This window comes from Bombus bifarius, unplaced genomic scaffold (genome assembly GCF_011952205.1).
Source record: "Bombus bifarius isolate JDL3187 unplaced genomic scaffold, Bbif_JDL3187 scf7180000009111, whole genome shotgun sequence".
Lineage (NCBI taxonomy): Eukaryota > Metazoa > Arthropoda > Insecta > Hymenoptera > Apidae > Bombus > Bombus bifarius.
The window spans coordinates 735,843-761,145 of record NW_022884904.1 but is presented as its reverse complement, the minus strand read 5'-3'; the positions used below and the strand labels follow the sequence as shown (position 1 = coordinate 761,145).

At 43.2% G+C, this 25,303-nt stretch overlaps 1 protein-coding gene and 1 long non-coding RNA gene across 2 annotated transcripts in view; one reads left to right on the top strand and one right to left on the bottom strand.

Annotated features, from left to right (window-relative positions):
• Window positions 1–6,552, bottom strand: part of LOC117213495 — a 59,006-nt gene extending 52,454 nt beyond the window's left edge. The window contains exon 1 of the long non-coding RNA XR_004488669.1: window positions 1,550–6,552. This is a non-coding gene — a long non-coding RNA (uncharacterized LOC117213495). The remainder of the gene's footprint in view (window positions 1–1,549) is intronic.
• Window positions 6,553–7,794: 1,242 nt separating this feature from the next.
• The window catches only part of LOC117213497, a 73,298-nt gene continuing 55,789 nt past the window's right edge, over window positions 7,795–25,303 (top strand). The window contains exon 1 of the mRNA XM_033458878.1: window positions 7,795–7,912. The gene's annotated coding sequence lies outside the window, so the exon portion shown is untranslated. The remainder of the gene's footprint in view (window positions 7,913–25,303) is intronic.

Sequence of the window (25,303 nt, the reverse complement as noted above, 5' to 3'; positions counted from 1 at the left end):
GATTCCCTTCGTCTCCGTCTCCCCGCTTTTCCCACTTCGGCCATCCTCGAAACAAGAGGGAAAGGGGGAAAAGGAAAAGGAAAAGGATAAGGAAGAGAGCTGGCATCGGAAGAATTAAAAGAAAAAAAATTCTGAACAGCGATGGAGAAAGATGAAATCTATTTACCAGCGAAGCTCGCGCGCGCGTCGATTCAATTTTCCGGGAAGTGTTTTGCGTTTCGAAGCCTCGGAACGACGCAATTATAACTGCCGTGAAGGATATCTACATCTATATATATATATATATAGAGAGAGAGAGAGAGGGACATACACCTCCGTGCAAAAGTATGAGAACACTTGCCATTTTTTATCGTATCTCGTTTTGGAATGTAAATTATCGTTTGCCATAATCGAGCAAATTCTCGTACTTTTGAACGGGAGTGCAGGTATATGTGTACAATTAGGGAGACTGAAGGAAGGAAACAGGAAGTGCTCTTCTTAGGCTCTTTACATTCACGCAGAGCGGATTGCCACGGATCTCGCGCCAAATAATTTCCAGTATGTATATACCGAAGCTCGCAAGCTTGCTCGGCAAGCGTCGTGTAATTTCCTCGTAACGGCCGACACGGTTCGTTCGAACGAGCAGGATTCAGCGACTCGCGTCTATCTGCATTTATCGATCTTTCGCCCCCGCACCAACGATCTCACCCCCGTGTCACGTGTCCGCGATAATGCATCGCGTATACGTGCCGCTTCGCTAGCTAATATTTGGCAGCGAACGCGACACACGCGGTTATGGCCGGGCAGTACGAGCACCGATGAAATGTTTCGTCTCTTGTTGCTTTCTGTCCCGGTGATATTGCCAGGTATTTTTACAGTTAGGCAGCGACACGTTGAGCATTATTTATCGTCGAACAAGATTTTTCAAACGGTCGTGCGGTCGATTCAAATGGGAATAAACGACCTGATCGTTGCGTATACGGTTAAGCGTAACGCTGTATCAATTATCGCCGTACCACGTACTTTGCTCATCTCGGATTGTACAGTCGATAGCAAATAGTAACATTTCTAGTTCAGACTATAGAATCGTCGTCGAATACTATCCTCTTGCCTATACGAAAAACGCATCAGATCGATAGTCGTATCGAAGGGAAGTTCGTGGCAAGAGTGGTTTAAAGAAAGTTAGTTTTACAAAAATTTATTTATCCCATCTATTCCTCTGATGCCGACTATAGCGACATTAAAAGATGTAACTGCTGTGTTATTTCACTTTGTTTTCGTCGATGATATAATGGCATGTATTATTCAACAACGTATCCTATCTCTGTTTCTTTTATGTCCTCGTGTCTCTTTAACGTCTCCGCCTTCGTATACGCAGAGACATTTTATCAAGTCTATCGGTTCCCAGAACTAGAGTAGAGTCCCTTCTGAAGTACATCCATAGGGATCGCATGGCGTCACATGTGACCCTGTTGCGTCTAAACTCTACCACGTAAAGAGACAGACGAACAGAAAGAAAAAGAAAAGCAGGGTGTAAATTGTCGATAAAAATGATTTGTTTTCTACTCACCGATTTCGTCCAACGTGAAAAACGATGCTCGTCGTCTGTTCCTCGCTCTTGGAAAGAACCGTTCTCATCAATCCTTCCCGATCACTCGCGTGAATTTACTACTCCCTTTCTCGGATCGATCGATTCTATTCATTTTCTCACAGGGCAGACGAATTCTCTCGGCCTGCGCCGAGTATCGAGAGACCATTTTCGAACAAGGAAAAAAAAAAAGAAAAAAGGGAAACGAAAGAAGAGCTTCGCTTTGGAAAGATTTTCATCGAAAGATTTTAATCGTTTTTCGATATTGTCGGAGTTAAAAGAATCGAAGTTAAAATTGGATAAAGCGTCGGGGGAGAATGAATTTAGATGAATACCTGTTTTAATTGACGGAGGCAAATGTTTTTTATTATTCTTCGATTTAATCGATGGAAAATAAAGAATTAGGCTAGCGAATCGACAAGTTCGAAACGATACGAAGTAAAAAATATTTTCGTTTCATGAAACGAATTATTTCGCATCTAAGGAACCTGAAGTTAAGAGATTAGAAATTAGCTACTGACTATTTAGAAATCGGCAAGCCACAGCCAACATTAAGGAAGAAACGAGTTTTTTTAATTATCACGAACTAATTAACTTCTTGCTTTCTCTTGAAAGAAGTCTCTTAAAACGAGCAGTTTCGCACCAAAATATCCTGCTAAAGCTACGAAATATGTCAAGACAATGGAAACGAAGAATGTAAATATAAAACCCGAGGGTCGTTTGTACAAGTACTTGGAAATTTCTAAACGACGAATCGCAGGCGAGATCGTTTTTGATCGATAAAAGCTCGCCAACGTGGAACAGACGCGACGATTAAGCGCGTCTCCGGGCCAGAAAATCCAAGTTAGAAATTGCTGCGAACCATCGAAAAATTATCCGTTCCCGATTAATGACATTTTCAAAAACGGAAGGGCAAAGTTGCGACGGAATGGCTAATTGATCGATAGGCAGTTGCCGCGTCCAATTCCGTCGATTCGTTGTTAGAACTCGCGTGCAACAGTTGACGGTGAAGCTGGTCCGAGCTAATTGGGCTAATAGTTGCGGAAAAGTGGCCGACGATGTGTGTACACAGGAACGTGTTATTACGCCGAGTAAGAAATTACCTTTTGGTCGCTCGTAACGAGCCCGCGACACGGAACCGGGTATCAACCGACAACTGCAGAAGCTGCGAATCGGAATTACAATTTGTCGGCGCGCCATCCACCGAACGATGTCGCTTTTAACTCCAACGCCGCACATCGATTCATCTTTCTTTGAAACTATTCGCTTTAATCCGCGCGGTTCCTTATTCGTTTATGTTCTCTTCGACATCGATATCGAACCGATTTCCGACGATGTATTAATTTCGAGAGGCGACGATTTCGAGAAACGTAAAGAGACTGGCAAAGCTGGCACAGCGTCGTACTAAATGTCAGAGGCGCGAAAAAGGGGCGCGAGTTTGGCCTCGTGCCGATAATTCGCGCTTACGAGTGCGAATGGAACGGAAGCAAAGGAATCATTCTGAAACGAGCCTCGCACGATACACGACACTTTGGGGGCTATGGTCGTCGCGTCAGCTTTCTCGATTTTCGAATATTTTCCAATCTGTTGGCGATTAACGTTTCCGTCCGTTTCATCGGTCGAAGGAAATCGTCTTCTCGACGAAGATCGTCATTTCGGCGAAACACGATTAGAATTCATTAAAATACGAATGGAGAAGCGAAGAATGGTTTGCAGGAAAGAGCAGGTTAGGTCTTGAAATCGCAGAGACCGATCGATGGGCTGGGAAAGGTCAAAAGTGGAACGAAGAGTCTCTTTCGATCGAGAATGTTGGACCTTGCACAGAAATCGTAGAAGATTATCGAGATCATCGGTCTCGGACTTTTAAGCATTTCGCCTGGTCATAGCAAGTAAGTATGTACTTCGTTCCGCGATATCGGCTTTAAAGGTGGCCCCCATCGGAGCACGTAGCAACAGCGTTTCGATACCTTTCGTATGGACCAATCGTCGTGGAGAACGAGAAAAATGCATTGTAAAACCAAGCTCGTAAGAAATTCTCGCCTCGAATCTTCCTGTTCGTTCCACACCGATGAATACTCGATGAAATCTTACGTCATACGTGATTTCCACGTCCAATTACCAACGTCGGAGCGTTGGAAAATATCGGTCGAACGCGTTCGACGAAAAATCACAAGAACATCGAAAATCACGATAAATCTCGAAACAGATTCCCGAAAAATTCGTTGCCCCTCTGTTTTTGAAACGACACTGATTAACTCGGCTAATTAACTGATAAAGCGTTCTTGGTGAGCGAGGTGGTGAGCGAAAAGTACAAGCGAAAGAAACGTTTTCGATGGAATCGATAATTTCAAGTCGACGACTACCGTAGTGGCATAATGGGTTCTCTGTGCGTTCTCTTGCGAAAATTGCGAGAAAGAAACCGGTGATGAAATTGAACGAGAAGAATAGCACAGCGGTGAAGGCGGCTACGGTAAATTCCGATGTTATTTGCGTCTCGTTTGCTTTCTGTTCGTTAGAAATATGAAAAATTCGTTAGCACAATGACAAAAAAGAGCAGCGAGGATCGGCTAGGGAAATTCGGGAAATTACGTAATTCACGGATCGAAATAGCCGTGTTTTATTGATCGACGTGGCCCCGCGTAACATGCATACAGCGTTGCGAGCAAATCGAAGAATCTTTGCGAAAATAAAGAACACGATGGCTTGCATCGAAACAGATTGACCGCGAGTTCTTGGAAAATATTATAGCGGATAAAGATCGTTGTAGAAATTTAAATTCGATTGGTGCGATACAGGTGAAAAAGTCGCGGTTGCCCTCACGAGAGAAAAGTCAACAAGTTATTCTCGCTGATCGGGTGGGAACGCGAAAAGCTGTTGGGATTCACGGAGGAAAAACGAGCAGGCTCTCTCTTCGACGAGCAGCGGAGTTTAAAATTGCAAGGCGCCCGGCTAACAAGTTACTACCGAGTTGGACAAAGGGAACACGAAAATGTGAAACGGCAACGTCTACTTTCCCGACCGTTTTCCGAAATCTGCCCATTCGTATTTATTTGTTCGATGCCCGAGAAGTACATCGTCTCTTTCTTTTTCGTCGAAGATCGGTCGAAATCACTCGAAAGATAAAGGAAGACCTCGATGCGCGTTTCGAGGACATCCTATAGACACGGGTCTGCGGCTCGACGTAACGGAAGCAGCTGACTCCGAGGCGCAACTTTGACAGTCCCGGCTAGTCCACTCAACTGAATCAACTTGGAGTTTCCTCGGACACGAACAAGACAAAGAAGATTATTCCAGACACCGTAGGATCGATTGGATTTCCACGAGATTCTGGCCATCTAGTCGAATAGGTGAAAATTGCGACTGAACGCTATTATTCCGGAAACATTTCGATCTCGATACTCGACGACCGATACCGCCGTCCCCCTTTCCTTTTTTCTTTCTTCTCCTTTCTCGATTCCCAAGTTTTTCGTTCTTGAATCAGCAGGATGCACAAGAGTCTTGATAGAGAAGGAACTCGGCGTGAAAACGCTCGGGTCCGTTCCTCGTACGAAAACCCTTTTTCTTTCTTGCAAGTTGAGAATCCAGCCGACGCACGTTTTCCCCGAAACAAAGCGGAGAGGAGGCGAGGCGAGACGAGACGGGAAGCGTACGAGAGGGTGAGCGCGACAGACAGAAGCAAGTGTCACACGCGAGAGAGTGTCCGGTTATATGGTGCAAGAGAGTGCGGGTGAACGGTGCAAGGTACGCGACACGTACTCGTCGAGTGCGGCTGGCCCAGCCAGCGCAGACTACTCCAACACTACGGAAGAGAGACCTCAGTGGGATGGCAGTTTAAATGCAACTATGCTTCCTCCGGTTTGGGTTGAGCGCGCAGGGTCCGAGTCGGCCCGGCTCGGTCGTGCTCGGCCGCTCTCGGATCTCGTCGATATGCCCATAGACACAGTGTATATGTCTATGGATATGCCGTGTCGGTCCACGCTAAGCTATGCTTCCAAGCTCGACTACTCTCTTCTCTCTTCCGTCTTCTATTCTCTAGCCTCGCGTAATTGGCCCCCTTTTCCTCCTTTTCCTCTTTTTCCTCCTGCGATATTCTTCCTCCTATCTCCGTCCCTGTTTCTCCGACCTTTCCGTTCCTCTATCTTTATCTTTCTCCGCTCCTTCGGCTCGTCCTGCTTTTTCGGGTCGCCTGTGCTCCTTTCTTTCAGCACCGACTATCCTATGCTTACGGAAAACGATGAGCTGACTGCAATTAGCGTTGGTCACTGGATTGGTGGAAGTGGTGGCAGTAGTAGTGGTAGTAGTACGGGCGATACGGTCGACGTTGGCGCGTAGTAGTGGTGACGACGCTGGTTCTATGTGTGGCGTGCGTGAAAGTGCGGGGGTGTAAGTGGGTGGGTGAGTGGGTGCGGGCAGGGGGCTTAGCTGGCTTGGAGGAGAGGGCAAGGAATGACGGTAGTAGGATATCGGCGGCCGGTAGTGGGGGAAGGAGAACCGGCAGAGGGGAAGAGCTTGCGACAGAGACGGTCATATGGCGCCCGAGTCGGAACAGGGATGTCTTATGTCATTTTTCTTCGCGATATTCTAACGGGTGTCCCGAGAGTCGTAACCGGTGAGCTCGCGGCCTTAACCCCGTTCGAATGTAGATTTTTCGTGAAACTTTTATTATTTTGTCGGTGGATCGTGCGCGCAGCTTGGCAAGCCGGCCAGCCTGTCGGATTTCAACCGGGCGACCCCGTTTAAGGAGCAAGATTTTTGCGGAATTTTTATCGTTCTTTTTATTGTCCTCTCCTTTACTACCTCCACGTCCGAGGAAGTTACCCGGGGAATAGTAACTTTGAATTTTACTGGCGCGAAGGTAGTACGTATATCCTTCTCGCGGGGCTGATTGGCGGAATGATAATTGGATCGCGGTAAGGGTTTTTAGCGAGTGGATCTCGCTGCGTACGTTGAAACGAACACGACCCTCTGTCTTTTTATTTTCTGAGATGCCTCTAGAAGCAAAGGAAAACATTTATTTCAGAGTTTAATACGTTTATTGAAATTTTCCTCGTTCCGGTATCGAAACAACGAGGTACTTTTCAACGTGCGAACTAAAACGCCAAGTTCCAGGAAGTACGTAACGATAAAACACGTATGGATTTTTTCCAACTTTTCCTTTCGCCTTGCATTAAGATTATCATCGGCGAAGCCGCGAAGGTACGATCGCGATATCCGTACAGCGCGCGAGTAGCGCCGATTTCGAAACGCATTTGTACGCGTTCCATTATTCATCCGCGGTAATGACACCGATCTCGAATATTACGTATCTCGCGTGCCCGTTAGAACTATGCGTCGATCCTTCTGCTCTCGATGAGATTGCTTTAGCTTCTTGGACGCTGTTCTTTTTTTCTCCTTTTGCTTTGTCGTCTTATTTCACTCGTATGTTTGTGGTTCCTGGTGGTGATGATTCCTACGAAAAGTTTGCTCGTTGAATGAGAAAAAGGTAGAGAGGGAGAAAGAGAGAAGCTATCGAGCTGGACGGATTTTCAAAGTTGGTTCCCTGGAGCGCTAATCGAGCCGACCTATGTAGCTAGTTTCTGGATGAAAGAGGAAGCGGCCCCGTTCGCAGCCCGCGGCTGCTTCCAGATGCAGCGTTTTGAAGATCCGCCGCCACCGACGCGGACTCGATTATCATAATAAAATTTAATTGGCACGCTACGTCGTGGCCAATCGTAGCCATGCCTTTAAACGGCCTCGATTTTCTCTCGGGCTGTTTTCCCCCCGATCGTTTCTGTTTCGTTCCGAACTGAGCTTCGATTCGTTTGGTTAAATCCGTAAAACGAGCAACTCGGAGCATACCGAACGTGAACTTTCGAACGGTAGAGAGATTTTCGATTTAATTGCATCGCGTGTAATGGCTTGAAATTTGATAACGCGTGTTGCGTGTTAGAGGAGACAGAAGGAAAAAGAGAGGTAAGAAGAAATACGAAAGCCGTAGAGGATAAAGTAAAAACGAATGTCGGTTGTGACATACTTCTGTGACATATAGTTGTAGTAAAAGCGGTATATTTTTTCGACGCAAAGAAGAGGAGAAATGACGTTATTTCCGAATGATATTCAACGAAAGTGCATTCCACCCAACTATTTTATCGAAAACGACATTCCATTTGTGTAATTCTTTTGGTTATTCGCGACTTTTGCGTTGTACGTTAATTCGAGGATTTCCTGCAGTTTTGACCTTTGTGCGAGCAAAGATGCGATAGAAACTATCAAAATGTGCTGACGAGAGGCACGACTGCCTTTGGAGGAAATTCAACAACTCCAACTCGATAACCCAGATTTCGGTGTAGCCGCATAACGTTCGGGGTAAGCAATACAAGTAAATGTATCGCACCCTCTAGTTTAGGGAGTTTGCAACTGCAAAATTAATCCTCGAGTCCTAATATCGTTCCCTCCGGATCATAAACTACCGGTCAAACTGGGAGCAGTATCGGTCGATTCGCGTATCCCTTTCCGTACTTACGTACTTATGCGAGCTGAAATAAATCTAGCTAATCGCACCTGCGACTTCGGCTCTTTAAGGATTATTATCTGTGAATAAACTCTTCGATTGTCGCAAGATTTAGGACGAATCATTCTCTATGGAAACGGCCCTTCGTTTTGCACCAATCACGTAGAAACGCGTCTTTCTTGAAAATTTTTTTCTCAAGTTCTCTCAAACGACTGAAACGAAACAATTTGAAAAAGGAAGATCCACGTTTACGAATACGGAACGATGCTAAGGCGAAATCGGGGCAAAAATAAGGAAGAATCGCGTATTAAATGCGATGGGGATGGAATTTTGCACGTACGAGGTTTTTGAAGGGTTGAAGTGCGTGTCGACGAGGGGTAGAAGCACTCGAATAACCTAGATTTCGCGAAGACTCATTACATAACTTTTGCGATCGATGGTTGCAACAACGGGTCTCTTGCGCGTTCTTCCGGCGGTGCATATGCACGGCAGAAGAGCGTATAGTGTACATGCATATATTTACGAGGATATTATCTAGCGTACGTTCGACGCGCTGATAAAAGCGCGGGCAAAAGAAGAACGGTTTCATACGGTTCCGGACGTTGTCGGGCTTTTTCGCCAAACGCTTCTTTTACAAATCAACCGTGCAAGCGTCTGCCGTCCGCGAGAAGAGAAGCGGAATCCGTTTTACGAACGATCATTGAACGTACTACCTCGCCGTGCCGTTACAATTCCGTCGTGGATGCAGTTCTGTCGAAACCAACTATTTCCACAGAGCGAAAAGTGTAAAAGTGCCATCGAGAAATTGTTCTTCGCTTCGAATTACGATGATAGTATCCGGTCTTTCTATAAATAACATCGTATTAGAAGCTCAGCTATGGTAGAAAAATAATAATAGCCTACTCGACGATGAGCTACGGGACTAACAATAAGCATACGCGTACGTCGAATCAAGGAAAACGATCGTTTCGACAAGGTGATACAGTGTTGTGTGAATATGTAATAAGCGTTCAATGACTGTCAGTTGGAAACACGGCCGACGTGACAGTAGGTCGAGACACGTTCTGCGCTGTTAATGCAATTTTCTGCGCGATATTGCACCTTCGCGCGTACAGATTCACAGTACCCTTTTAGCCCAAAAAGATGACAGAACTTTTGCATTAACCTAAAATTATATGCTTTCAGCGTGTAATGTAATTCGATGCGGCGCTCGGTTAAAAAATTCCACCGCTCTTCCTGACCCGCATCTTTTGCCAATAGTTTCGTGGATAGAAAAATTTTGCAAGGCTACCATAAGCAACGGATGTCACAGATATCAACTTTCTTAAATAAATTTTTGCAAAAGGGAGAATAGCTGATCGAATTCTAACTTTATGTTCTTGTAAAAATGTGTGAGAATTTAGGAAGGAAGAAACTGATTCATCCGGAGTAAATTGGAAAAGAAAAACGGTAACTCATTCGGAGACAGTTCGTTAAAAGAAGTGGAAAATTCGATACGCGAACGAATAAAGTTCTTCGAATATAAATTTATAATAAAATATACAAAGTACAGTGGCAAAAGTTGGAAATTTTGTTTCAATTTTATGTTCTCGTAAGCATGAATTTATTTAAAAAGCCGGAGCAACTATTTCATATTTCATGAGCATTTTATTAGAGAAATAAATTATAAATGCAGAGTAGCAGATGTCACGTGCAAGTAAAATATTTTAAAATATAAACCTCAAAATATTACTACGAGAAAAATTGGAATTCGCATTTTAATTTTAAATCCTCGCAAGCGCCCTATAACAGCAACCGTCTAAAAACGCATTCGGAGCTATTTCTAGCTTGCCAAAAAGCTCAACATCTCGCTTAAATGGGATGCACGAAGATCTTCTCGAGTGACCGTAAATCTATGCGAACGAAATAATTTATTCTCGAAACCATTCTTACGAAGAAACTGGCGCTCTTACCATATCCTTGCCGAAGGCTCTTGCTAATCGTAATATTTCTTTTAAAAACACAATAACTCGCGTCGAAGAATCTCCATTGCGATAATTACTCGGAGCTGCAAAAATCTCGAATCTCTAGAATCTGGAAAATAAAATAAAAAAGGACGTTGCTCGCTCGTTGACAACGCGATGGATTTATGAACAATGATCTAAATCATAATCCGGTATGCCGAATGGTAACACCATTAAGACTACATTTCAGCGAGCGAGACAGCCAGCGGAACGTTGACGTACGGACACGCATACAAAGTTGCATATATGTACGTTTGAATGGAATGCATTCTGCATTATGCGTCACGTCAGAATTCCGAGCTCGAGTACGTTACGGCAAACGACCGTAACGACGAACAAGTGGCTGCCGCGTTTCATCTCCCGCGATTTTCCATGAGAAACGCGAAACGTTGTTTGGAAAAGTGGCGGTGATGGTAGTCGTATGAAGATAAATTGATCCAAACTTAGCCATAACGTCGACGTATATATCGCCTTGAATTAGAATTCCTAATGATTATTTGTCACGTGAGAGCGAAACAATGTTTCGTTTCGCATTGCATGCGACGAGGAAAATGAGTCGCTTTGTTTCGACGGTTTTGTCTTCTGTGATATCAATGAGATCGTGGAATATTAATGTATCTGTTTCGAGACAGATCGCCGATATACTCGCGAATCACGGAAATTCCTTTTGCCAGGAAGAAAAAGAGAAAAAGTAAAAAATAAAACTTCAGAGGTTGTTTTTCGCGACTGAAGCTGGATTCTGCGAGTACCGACGACGAGCCAATCGCAAGCAATCTCTTCACGGTGCAAGAAAGAATATAGAAAATTATTGCAACCAGGTAATTACGTTTCGTTAGGGTTTGATAGCTCGGCTCGAACATTTGCAAAAGCAATTCGCGACGACAGAGCGTGCTCCGAGTCATCGAGAGTCCCTAAGTACCGGATAATTAACTCGACTTTTCTCGTTGCTTGCGGTTTCTTTGTAAACCGCTTTATTTAATCGCGAATCGAGTTCTATCGATCTGTCTCGTGGAAAAGATATCATTTGAACGTCTAAAACCAATCTTGTCTCTGAAGCATGTTAAGTAATAAAATCTCTAAAGTTTCATTTACTGGAGAAATATAATTTTAAGAGTGGAAGGTAATCAATTCGTAATTTTTCATAGCGACTTTATCGTAGATCGACAACGTCGGATATTGATGTTTGTATCGCGTTGTATTAGTATTCTCTGAATAATTATTTTATTCCTCGGATCTCGAATCGGACGTTACAAATAACGAGTTACGTTTCTCGTAGATCTTAATACTCGACGACTCGTTGAAGATCGTTTCCGGTTGGTTCGACGCGGTCGAGTCCATTTCGTTTCTTATCAGCGAACACGTGTGTGACAATAATGGCTACGCGCCACGATAAATTTCGCGTTGATTTCGAGCACCTGGTAGTACGACCTAAAACTTTTCTCGAAATTGATGCATCGGAAATATTTTATCGGAGATTCGGTAACCCTTTGAGCGATTAAACTGCACGGAACAGGGCTGAGTCATTAATGTCACGTATCGGAGGATTTATTTTGTTACGTGGAAATTAATCTTTTTCCCCCGTATAGCTGCCTCTTGTCGTATCACGTATCCAATATAGGGTTTCTTAGAAATTCAACGTGAAAAGAATAATTAACGTGTTCGAGTGACGTAGTGCTGCCTCTTACAGATTTATGCGACTCTTACAGTTACGATCGCCTAGATATATTCCCTTCGGGATTGCACAATTTACGATCGTAAAAAGATTTGCGAAATTTGGTCAACCTAATAAAGCGTAGACATTTCAATAAACTTTCCGTGTATTTCCATGTATTTATGGCTGCTAAAACTTAAACGGCCGCGTGTTTCGTCTCGAGATCGCGTTCGCCTCCTGGTAAAATATCGAAATTGAGAAAAGAAAAGCGAAAACTATACCGTGTAATTGATTTCCGAGTCTATTAGGAAGTCGGGACTATGGCTTACTTGTTCCGCGTGTTTCGCGTCTACCTTCGTAACCGAGTCTAATTGAAGGTTTGCTTTCGCGCGGATATCGTGGTCATCTACAATGTAAATGACGGCTCCCTTATTCGTTGGCTGTAAGACAAACGAATCGGAGACTATCGTATCTCATCAATCTGTCGTAACGGTATCGCCAGATTATAAATTAAAATTGCGAATTAAATTCGGAAATTAAAGAAAATTCGCTCATTTATTCCCCTTCGAAATATCTTTCGTCGAACTTCCTTCGTATAATATCTAAAAATCGGCGTTAAAGATACAAGCGATCCGATGTACTAAAATTTCAATACATATATCAACGTTATACCGAACCTCGGATTAATATTCAAGCCACGTCGAATTTATTACGATTATATGGATTGGAGTTGCGCTTAAGCGACGTTTATCGCGATTAAGTGGCCATTATCGCGAATAGATACCATCAGTTTTATCCCAGTTGCGTTATTTATCTCTATCGAACTATGCGCAAAATTACACACCGAAATACACACGCTAAACGATGAACAATCGAGCGAAGAGTAAAATCCTGTAAATGAAAAATACCGCGAGAGTCGGCTGTCTCGAAAAGTTTCGGGTAAAATTCTTGCGAAAACTGGATACCACGTACTACGTACATTTCGTGAAAATGGCGTTTCATATGCGGTTAATCCTCCTGGCTCTCGACGTAAAGCATCCTAGAAGCGCTCTCAATCCGAAAATAAAGTTATCTGAGCGCGTAGAGAAGAAGCTGATGCGCGACGAGTCGAAGGGAAGCGAAAGATTCGCGGAAAATTGTCGCGAGGATCACACCGAAATCGAAGAAAAAACGATAGCCTCGAAGCAGAAACTATTTCGTATTTGTGCGTTTCTATACGGGTTAAACGAAATTCCGAATCCCAGCTGTTCCTATGTCTCGTCGTTATCCCGTTCACCCGGCTATTGTGTCACGATGGACTATTAAATATACGTGTACGTTTGTTGGCTGGCGGAGCATGAAAGGAAAGGAGCAAATAACGGACGAGGAAACCGTCTTTGCAAAGGATGGAAATTTAGAGGGAGGCAAGAGCTTCCTCTCCGTCTCCGTGAACGATTCAAACGGAAGGAATACTCTTTTCCTTACGCGTCTCGTCTTCGTTTCTTCTCAATCTTCCAAGGAAATATACGTAGAACGAATAAAACCCACTGTCTCGGCTCCGTGGATGTTGGAAGCTCGATACGAAATTTGTCTGCAGATATCTACTTGTAAACTGTCCTCGATCCGAGGCCTTTCTTTCAGAATAACGATGAAATATTTCTACGACTAGTGCAGATGTTTCAATGGCGATTAATTGATATTTCATTCGTGTAAGTGTATCTAGGTGGCAGTATGGCAAACGTAGCGCTTTAGTACTAGCAATTTCAGAACGTTTCTCTATCCGTCTTACTGTTAGACGCGGAATTTATTTTGATGACGCGGCTTAATAAGTGGCATGCATCCAAAGCTGCGCAAGGCATTCGTTCGTACGACCTCGTTAAAAATATCGAACCTGATTCAAATCCACAGCTGGAAATCTCATAGCTATCGTAATAATCGTTGTCGTTCTTTTCTTATTTGACAATTATGATCGATTACAAAGAAAATGGACAATTATGACTTTCTTTTACCTACTGTACTTTCCTTTACGTATTACGTGCATTCTGTACAGTTTTTAATGTGTACGATTTTCAAACGTTAAGCATAAATGTACAAGCATCCGTAGTCCAATTACGAATCGCAGGGGGACTGCGTAAAGGCCTTTTCAAAATCTTGGCCCACTGCGATGAACGACTTATCGAATCGATCTTCGGCCAAATTTCAAATAAAGATAACGCGTCGGATAACAAAGAATGGAAAGGAAATTTCAATAAATCTGTTTCGTAATTTCGCGATATTTTTTGCGAAAGTATCGGAAAGCTTAGCTTTCATTTCGTTTAAAAGCGCAATTATTCGCGTGCAATATCGTTCCTTTAAAACGTGCTTTTGCAAGAGCATCGTTTCGTGTAATAAAATGTAAGTAATAAACGATGATCTTGGAGAACGGTAGAACCGATCGAAGCTGCTCCACGATGCCAGAAAGCTATTATTTCCTCCTTTAGACGTGTTCTTTCAGTGCTTGCGGGAGAGGAAAAAATGCGACTGGAATAATAAGAATCCGAAAAGAGGGGTGGGAGAGATATAAATAGAGGGAAGAAAGAAGGAGAAGTAAGATAAAGGATGACATAGATACAAAGAGTTATTCCTCGTGGAAGAACTGGAGAAATTCAAGAGGAGGAACGATGCATTTCCGTGTACAAGTTTTCTTTGAAATCCGTCAGATGATACTCGGAGTGGTGCGTCTCTTCAATTTCATTCAGAATGTAAATTGCGATAACCTGGCCTGATTCCGTGCGTGTATGTTGGCTGGGAAAAAGGAGAGTGGCCTAAGTATTTGCTAGAATAGAAATCGTGATGGACGCGGTGATTTAAAGTAGAGTCGTTATGGGTCATTTTTTAAAGATAATAAACGTTCGATCGAGCGGTAAAATATGTTAAAGGAAAAATTGAGCTACCGGGAAGCTCAGAGAACGCTGTGACAACGATTCGTACGGATTAACTGGAAAAATTCAATCGACTCGACGGAGCTACGTAAGAGAGATAAAAAATTTGCCGCTGTCATTGGGCAGATGGAAAAGCGGGCAGCGTCTTTCTTATTAAATCGGCGTAGGAACGCGACGCGGCGGATCGTAAAAATTTCTCAGCAAATCCCCCGGTATCTTTAGCACGGCCGAAATTACAATTTAAATAGCGACTCCCTTATTCATCGACCGTCAGATGTGAGCGCTCGCGACTTAAGGGTGGCTATCTTTGCCGCCGTTCCACTCTTTCTTTTTCTTTCTCGATGTCGATGGTACCGCGAGTACGACCGAGCGAGATGGAACGAACGAGAAGTTAGGATCGTGCGAACAGGACGAACGATAGTCGACGACGACGTCTGAGAAACTATCGCGAGAAAGAAAAGTAGAAGGAACGTGTAGAAGGAACGAAGAGGATGAAAGGCGAGGCAAGGGGTGAATTGGAACGAGAGATAGAAAGCAGAGGGTGGATATTCTTTGTGATGGGATTTGAGAGGCGAGCGAGGAGAGACGTTCTTGACTCGATGCTGTCCTTAAACCACGAAAAAGCTCGAGAAGTCCGAAAGCCAAGAGCTGAGTTCGCGGAAATGAAGATCCGCCGTGGTAGCCTTGTCGCACTTGTTCTTCACCTTCTTTCGTTCTCGACGAAGGAGCGCGCCAGCTTCAACGACCAGACCGCAGTTTTACCTTCGTTCGTTCGTTCGTTCGTTTTCATCGCCTTTCGTCGGCCACGGTCGACGAGCTTTGAACGAGTTTCCGAAATAATTTCCACCGCTGAATGAGCTCGATTCTTGAGCCACGGCAGACCCTGGTGAGCGGCGTTAATTGCTATCCACCGGTTCAATGGTTAGATGTGTTATCTTTATGACTTTTCTCCTTTCTTTTTAGTCTTTTCTACTTTTAAGTGTAATTAGGAATTTAAAGCGTCGAGATCTTGCTTGAAAATTATTAAGTAAATTAAGAGACGGATATATCGGGGCAAACGCTTTATTTTTAGATTATAGGAATCTGTTTCTTTAAATATAATTGCTAGCTTTCGAACGATTTCTCGTCTTTCGGACAGACGCGTGTCCACCGAATTTCTAAATACGATCTGGGAATTTCAACGATAACGTTATTTTCCCACGTAACGTTGTTCCCTCTTCCCTTGAATCAGTGAGTATCATCTATTATTACGTATTGCATATCGTTGCGGTATAATGCAACCTTACGTCGGTTATCCAAATTCCAACGTTCTACGCCATTTACATCCCCTGGCTCGCGTGAAATAAATAAAGAGCGTAAATCCAAATATGTAGTATTTTTCTGCTAGGCAAATACATTCGAACCAGCAAGCATAAATCGTATATCGTTCGTTAAACGAAAACGTTGCCGAACGACGTTCATTTCGCGTGAAATTATAGTAAATTTGAAGGGACAGTGGCAAAGGAAAAACGATAAATTGTAAATGAAATTACAGTCACCAATTAAAACAAGTCATAAAACGATACAAACTCTACCGCGAGATCAAAGCAAAAGCCCAAGGAACACAGTGCATATTCATCAGTTTCCATCGACCTAGCCCGCCGCCTGTCGGCCGAAACAAAAATCGATATTCCAATTTGTCGAGACATCTAACGACACGATCGACACAGTCGCTCCTTTAAATCGTGTTTTGCCTTTCTCGTTGATCGTTAAGCTTCCCTGTATTTTTATACCTATAGCTGGATGGTGCAAATTTCAATTTGTAGCCACGCGAACGTCTCGAAATTTCTTGGGACGATTAACCTCTCGTTCCCTGGGCGGAAGGAAACTCGCGACGCATCTCGCGAGGGAAACGCTGCTGGCTGTACGCGAGCGTCGACCTCGAAAATTGGATTTACCCGAGGATCGATAAGCCGTCTCATAAATCTGTCCATTATCGTCCCGTAAAGTTCTCCATACGAGTCGCGAGATCGGCGCAGTTCCACGTCTATAGATTGCTCGCGATCGACAAGATCCAGGGATTGCACGGAAGAAACGATCGAGCAAGGTCTCTGCTAGATTCATCGGTGAATCGAGATTTGCACCAGACGTAAGAAACCCGAATATACAGTATGTGCTGTTTAACTGGAAACGCTCAAACGTAACGATGTAACGTGGTGCGTAAATAAGTTCTTTCCGACGAATTTATTTTTATTCTTCTTAAGTCTGCTCTCTCGTTGTCAGTCTGGAGAATTTCTCTGCGACGCTTTGAAATTTCAGTGCCTCGGTCGAATGTCAAAAAGTCTAAACGAAACACGGTATTCGAGAGATCTACAGGTCCGTGGAGGCGCGATCGGAATATCGGTCGATCCGCAGTGGAAGAGCGGCTGTGAATTCGGCATTCCGAATCGGTCGTCAAGTTTGGAACGGGGGTGTCGAAAAACTAGTCTTCTCTCTTTCTCTCTCTCGCTCCCCCCCTCTCTCTCTCTCTCCCTGCTTCTTCACCACCCGTTTCCCTTCGAGCTTCTTCGTCCGTTTCTCCACCACCCTCGATTCTCCTCTGTTACTTTCGTCTGCTCGTTTCCCAGCTGCAGCCCCGGCCTGGACCGAGGAGTGCATTAAAATAAATTAATTTTCATGAGATTTTCCCGTAGCGAATGGCCGTTACGGGACTTAAAATAATAATTCAACGAGCCGCATGGGCGAAATTTGCATTTCCACGTCACGGCACGCTTCTGCCAGCCAGCCAGCGACGATCTTCAACGGCGTAACGGAAGTCGGAATAGAATTCAGAAGGCGGCAACGCCAGCTGAATGGAAGATGGGAACAACGTAGAAGAGCGAACACGAGGGCCACCAAATGGGACTGGAGAAGCGAGAAGCCGCTTGTTTATCGTAGAGACAGATATTCGCCGACTCAAGATAGAGAGAAAGAATCGCCGACTCGTTTAAGCGGCAGAAATATTGCCAATTGATAAGCGTCGCTCGCGTGAAATTTCACTCGTACAGCTCAGGGTAAAAGGTATCTGAGCGCTGTCATGGGAATATACTAAGCGAGCCTGTTCGCATATCACGGTTTCCTGAAATTTAAAAGAGTGATTTAACTTTTTAAGTCGCCGGTACAGTAGTGGATTCGCTAATTTCGCGAGAGAAATTACGACGGATAAAAGCTACTTATCTTTATGTTGTTATCCTTTCACGGATTTTAACGAAAGGAATTCTTTTTGTCAAAGAACACGGACAATACGGACGGGTATAAAATAGTTGATATTCTTGATATATCGCTGCTTCGCTAAAAAAAACGTCTTATTGTACTTTAAGATCCACTTGAAATAATTGAACGTACAGCGACTTCGCTGAGGTTGCCTTTTATTCCCGCTAAAATTGTTCCATGTTCACGATACGTAAATTACTTTCGCGAAGTACGCTTCGTGGGATATGGAATAATATCTGTTTTCCTTGTTACTATCAGTATTCTGACTTCGTTTCAAATCATTATACGCAATTGCGAACATTTTCTTGGAAAATCAAGGCATTTGAGATTGAACTCTGGCTTTCAACAACACAAACAATCTCTGGAAACGTTCACTACGCGTGGACTTGATATTTCATGGAATTATCGCGTCGTTTCACAGAACGGTCATTAATGGCCTTGCCCGAATGTCGAGTCCTTCGGAGGCGCCGAGTCTCAAAGTTTCAGCATTAATGTTTAGTTCCGTTTTGTGTAAAGCGGTTCTGTAAGCGGAAATCATCGTAAAGCCGGAAGACGAGCGAAACAAAAATATATGAGCAATTATAATTTGTACTATTTTAAAAACCTGCTTGCAACCTGCATAAGTTTCTCGCAATAATCGTAGAAGCCGTTTCGACGTGTCTCCGAGAGGGTAGCGATTCGAGAGTTACGATCTCATTTGAGAATGTCCCCAATACCAGATCGAGCGTTGACTCTTTTTATTGGACAGCAGTAAACGTGCCGAGTGGAAGTGCCTCGCAGCGTCGCGTTTATACGCGATAAACCCTTCCGAGTTCGAAAGTGCCCTTCGCCACTCCTTGACCAACCTTGTCGTCTCCTCTATGCCTGAGCCGAGGCAGCGATGGAACGTGTTATTTTCCCTCTTAGGTTTTTCTCGGTTGTCGTAACGGAACAACGTCGGCACGAGAGTGTCTGGTGTCGATTAAACCCGAAGAATTTCCCCGCTTTTATTCGAAATAATAGAACGTTCCGATAAGAGGTATTTCGTATAATGGATTCGTTCTACTGTGTTTCCAATGGGTCCTGCACCAACTAACGGACGGGAATTTAGCGGATCGATTGACCATTTGTCCTTCGCTTCGTCTGTTCGTTGCCAATACGAAGCATTCTGGGAGCGAACGGTAACAGACGATGAAACATGGATACTTTACAAGAACGAGTCCATTGGAAATGCTGAATTTTTAGCAGCTAAATGATCGTTGTACACAGACGAATGTACTTCTGTATATAGGTACTATAGTTTATAGGACAATGCAGAATTCGTCGTATTATCGATCTAATATCTTCTGATTACGAAACAGGTTTCCAACTACGGAGCTCTAACTCACCGAACGTAGAGCGTAGAACGTAGAAACAACGATCGTCGACGTCCACGAGAACTCTCGCCGAAAGCTCTGCAACGAAAGAATGAAATTCTTATTAAACAAGTTGTTACAGATTAAAGCTTTTCACGTTTTCACGTACGTGATAATATTTCACACTTATCAAAGATATTATTTATCGAAGATGTTTATTTATATAAAGATTTATCAAGGATTTATTAAAGGTTCGTTATAGGTTATTTATTATCTATTAAAGATAAAGGTTGTAAATACAATATCTTGCAGTTCTATCACGGTTCTACAGTTCTTGTTAATTAAAAACTTCTTATGAAAACGAAAAGCAGGTGACACACATTCGACACTCCTCCTTGGAGTATCGCGAGAAACGTTATACCCTGTCCCTAGTCGTATCGATGTTAATTAAATTAATTGCAAGAAACGTTGCCTCGTTCGTCGAATCAAAATCCAGAAAAGCTGTATTCCACTAACGAGTTACAAACACATTGAACGAATTTTCGTATCAATCCGCTTGTTCGAAAATTTCGCTAGAGATGCATTTTCACGTTGATAATAGAATACATTCTTTTATGTTTCGGTGCCAACGATCGATCGGTCCGTTCGTCCTAAACGCACCAAATATTTTGCGTCAGAAGAATCAACGACACGCGTGTCTCGACCGATCGCCACGATGCTTAACCACGCATCGGTCGATGCATCGTATTCTTTCAATTAACTCCTCGAAAACTTATTGTTACGGCGATAACTTATTCGTCGACGAGGTATTCCCTGGACGTTATTCTCGACGTTCGAATAAAACAAACCGAAGCTTGCTCGTGGAGATACGTAGACAGGAAGTAGCCGGAAGCAGTCCCCGGTGACTCTTTTCGAGATGGGGGTCGGGTCCAGCGAGGGAAACGAGCGTGTCGTACCCGTGAGCTTTTCTTCTCCCATGACGATCCTAAAAACCGATGCACCATTCCAGCCTGCTGCAACCCTTCCCCATCCACCCCGTTCATCGTTGGACCGTCCCTCTAGACCGGTCTTTACAAGCTTCTTCTCTCTCGAGTGTTTATGGATCGGAGACGACACTTGGACTCGCTCGGGTTCCTTCGTCGTCGTGACTTCGACCGACCTTCCAGGAATCGTAACGAGGCTGGCCGGGCCGCGTGTTGCGCCACCATTACTTAAAACTAAAATTAGTTCCTCGAGTGCACCCTTGTGGCCTAGCTACGCCGAGCGGGAACCGTTGGAAATTGTTAGACCGTATTGGCAGAGTCCCGGCGCACGCGCTGCCGTACAAACGAAATCGTTGGATCGCGATTACGTTGGAATGCACGTAGAATTTCAGCATGATGGTCGGACTATATGGCGATACCTTTACAAACAGTGGCAGATACATTTGAAAGAAGGTATAGGTCAGATTTGACCGAAAAATCGGCTCTGTTTTTCATCTTTTACAAATTCAAACGATTTTTCACGATTTCTCGTACCTACGTATTTCGTCGGCCATCTATAAATCCATGTCTTTTTTTCACTACTTTTATTCCTTTTTCGAAAAGGAAAGGATAGAACTGCTTCTTTCTACTTCTCGTTTTCTTTAAACGCGAAGACCCAGAGAGGCAGAAAATTCGTACGCGTTTTGCCGGACGATCGTGCAGAAATTCCGATGGCCGTATGATTACCAGACAGATGCTCGGCGCGGCACTTTCGTTTCCTCGTTCCTCGTTGGGTCCGCATATCTTTGATCTTCTAAAGCGTCACATCGAGCGACGCATCTCAAATGGAAGGGAACAATGCATTTAAATGGGGACGATCCAAGGCGGAAGTCGTAGCTGGGTCGCGTGCACTCTCGTCCGAGCATTCGGCTACGAAACAATTCGACATAGTTTTCTCCCTGCCACCGTCCAACTGCACAGTTTTTTCGCCGGAAACCACTTAGAAATATTAAACTTTGCCACTCGTGACAAGTCACGCTATCAAAAGTTACGTATCAAAGTGGAAAATGATTAGGAACGAAAATCGCGTAAGGGGAATATGCGAGAAATTGTTATCTTTTGCGATGCTGTGCGTTGGATGATGTAATAAGAGACTGGAGCAGTTCTATAGATGACTCGGTCGAGAAAATTAGAGAAGAAAATTTCTCCGGAAAGTTGCTTGTACATTAATTACTTTTCCCTCGTCATCTTTCATTTTCTTCCTTTTCTTTTTTTACATAATTAGAGACTCTTTTAATTCAATTCGGAAGGATTTATTCATTCACTTTTTTTACTCTTGAGATAGATCAACGTAGAGCGTAGTAACTCCGATGCGAGGTGAAAGAATTTGAATGTGCGTGAAATTGAGATTTGCAAAAATAGTCAAAGAAAAAAATTCGCTGCTCTATCCATAAAAGATAAACATTTTTATCGAGAATCCCGAGTAATAAAATTAATCGTCTAAATTTTCCAATAATTCCCTTTTCGAAAATAATTATATCGCGATATAAATTCATAGCTATATTACGAGAGTTAATATACTAATTAATATGGTAATTAACGCAGATTATTAATCCGACGTTCTGTCGCTGAAGCTCATTAATATTTATTTTCTTTATGATATTTCGCACAGTATTGTTTCAACTTACCAAGAGATGGTATTTAAAAATGACAGTGCCAGTGGAGTATGAAAGTTTAATAATACCTATCTTTAATCTAGCTTCGTTGAATTAATCCGGAAATAAAATTTTTTCAAGTTGCCTCGTATCGAATCTCTGTGACCGGATCTAAAATGGCAAAAAGCGTGATTCGAGTCTCTTCGATTCTGCTATTTCGCAAAACGTTGGGCTCGCACGTCGTTGATCTATGGCGTTCTAACTTGATTTATCAGGGCGCCCGGATGATATACTCCGATATTCGGATTTGAAATGATAATGCTACTAGCGTGGTATTCGACTGGCTGATTGACTATCGGTTTATTAAGTTGAAAACGGCAATACCAGGGATTCGAGTTGACTACCTTTCTGTCAAACGTTGTCAATTGATATGAGATAGTAGGTTCGAGATATTCCTGAGTCGAATCGAACGTATCTTTAAATCGACGAAAATGATTTTTAAACGTATCTCGTCAATTGGTCGGATATCATATATGTATTCGTTATCGGCAATTACGAGAAAGTTCGTAAAAAGATATATACGCGACACATTCGAAAGATATAAATCTGAATTCGCGATCAAGCGATCGACGAAGCGTCGAACCCCAAACATCGCCCTTCATCGAAACGTCGTCGCTAATTACGTAAAAAAAGGGAGAGAAGAAAGAAAATGAAAGGGTATTATATACATATATGTATACGAAACTGTGAGACACGTGCTGTGACGAATGACGAACGCAACGGCGATAAATCAACACTTCCGAAGTATCGTCCGAAAAAAGCGCGCGAGCCCCCAGATGTTACTTCCGTTCGTTCTCCGTTGTTTAAACACCGTCCACGGGATTTCCTCTCTCTCTCTCTGTCTTTCTCTCTTCAACGAAGTCGCGCCCGGCCAACAACCCAATTTTTCGACTCGAAAAACGCGGTCACACGGCGCGCCGCAGTCTAACCGGGTAGAGACGCGAGACCAAACTTTCGTAATTCGCACAGACGCTGCGGAAATGTCAACTGGAACAATCAACGCCGCGCCACGTTGCAACGCGTGTCCCACGGGCACGATGGGCATTCCTTCCGACTAGCGACTGTCAGACTGGCCCTCGATTTATTATGCATTCCGTGAACAACGGTGATTACGAAATTGCACGATGGAAATGGAGGTTCCGGACGAATCGTGTTCGAGCTTGAACGCTCGAAACTTCAGTTCGAACGGTTTATAACGTCGACGGATCTTTTGGTTAGGTTTCAGCCGATCGAAGGATTCTAGGCATTGGATTTTTCCGATCTTTTTACGAATCCTAAGAAAGTTGTACAAGATATTCGACGGAATTGTATGTTAATTGTGAGACAGCTTTCGCAACGACGACAATTCTGGACAAAGAGAGAGTGACGCTTTAACTTGCATGTAAACTTCGAAATTGTCTGGTACAAACTCTATAGTAGATCATTTATCAGGCTCATTTTATCGTATCATAAAACTCTGCCCTTTCTTCTTTTTATATTTTCAATTCTTTTGCCTTCGGTTTCCTTTAAATAATAACGTAACGATTGTGTTTGACAAATATCCTTTGCTGTAGCCGCTCTAACTTTAAAAACGTAGAGAAAGTTTCAAATATTTTATATTTCGCGACAAACGCTACGTACATATTACGCAAATCGATTCGCAAGAAATTATTTAGAGTAGATTAGACGTTACTCTCCGATCTACCGTCATTATCCGCGATTTTCTATCCGATTTATATTTTTGAAACACGCGTACGCATGCACACGTACGCGAGTAGGACGTCAACTTTGTTCTATCCAGCGAGTCATCTAACGACACGGTGGATCTCGGAATGTTCGACGAGTTTGAGCGGCGAATTACTCGAGGTTTTACGAGCAACTCGAAAATTTGCGATTCCAGCGATAGCTTTCGGTAATTTCCGTTAAAACCGCCCTAAATTAATTTCGCTTTAGTCAGCGTTCAAAATGTGCAGATTTGGAACTTGGAAGGCAACTTTGAATTTAGCTATTACAATTTAACTCTGAATCATTCTTAATCCAGAACGCGTTATGTACACAGAGATCTCGAGAAATTGCTTGTGTAACATGGTTGCAATGGAGATACTAATTTGTAGTAATTGACTTTGAGATTAGATCGAATCCGTAATACGCCTCGAATAAGAAGAAGAAGGCTTGAACGCGTAATACATTTAATACGCGTTATATCGTTCTTTGGTCACTTTTATTCGTTTCTAATCGATGATCGTTAATGGCGTTTTTAGAAGCAATACCATTCTCTCGCGTCTTTTTTCTTTCTCTCGTTTTTCCTCTTGCCTTGCTGGCAACGTGTAAACGGTTACTTAGTAGGCAAATAGGTCGGCCAATAGGAACTTATTTCTGCGTCACGAGAAACAAGGGAATTCCCTGTGTGGCTGTGTACTGTGCCGATGATATCATCGCTCGTTCAATCATGGCTCCAGATACACGTGCGTTCAGGACCGTGACTAAATATACGAGAACCCAATCCGTTTTGTTCCTCCTCTCTATCTCTGTTCTTTAAGTCTGACTCGTTGCCCCTGGCCCCGTTGCTCGACCAGTCGATTCACTGACAATGAGATCACAAACACAGCGCAAAAAAACACTTTCTTCCTTTGCCGGACGACTTGGACAAGGTGCTCGCCAACCATGGAATCGCTGGCGCGTGGCTGCCTTTCTTCGGTCTTGAAGTCTCGAGCAACGGGGTTGTTGACACTTTTCGAACGTCATTAAGAACAACTGTATGTATATATAGGTTGTTCACACTGTCTTTGCTGTTTCGAGTATGGACGTTATATCAACGTACATAAAGTTGACTTTTAGTTGATTATTGCGATTTATTCGAGAAAAATACTTTCGCGTTTGTAGTTATCCATTTTTAATGGGTTTAAGAACGTTAACCGTTTCTGTTTGGAGAGTTGCTTTCAAAAACTGTTTTAGTCGCGTTTCTAGCCAGAGGATACCGTGATGTGGAAAGTAGCAGAAGGCAACCGCCACGAGAACTGCTCCCATTAAAATGGTTTTTTAACCTACGATACATTCACGAGTTTAAAGTAGCTCTCTTCGTAATTGCTTTTGTGTAACTTAATTGGCCCGCGGCAATGCTCCAGAGTAACGTATTCCACTCGCAAAAAGGTTAAATATAATTAAAGCGTATGAAAATGACGTGTATCAGAGCACGGTGCAAAGTCTTAGAGCTCGTATCACAAAAACAGAAATCTTTCGTATTTAGAGGGACACTTGGTAGTATTCGATTCTATGGTTATTCTTACAGGAGTATTTAACTCGAGAATTATTAACGTCGTAGCTTTTGTCGTTATCGATTTCCAATTTATAACAATTTGCAGTTCACTGATTTTAGGAAAATGTATAAAATTAAACCAAAGGAAATATCTAATTGAAATATCATGAAAAAATGTCGGCTTTCATTAATTCCAATACAAATAAACGTTACGA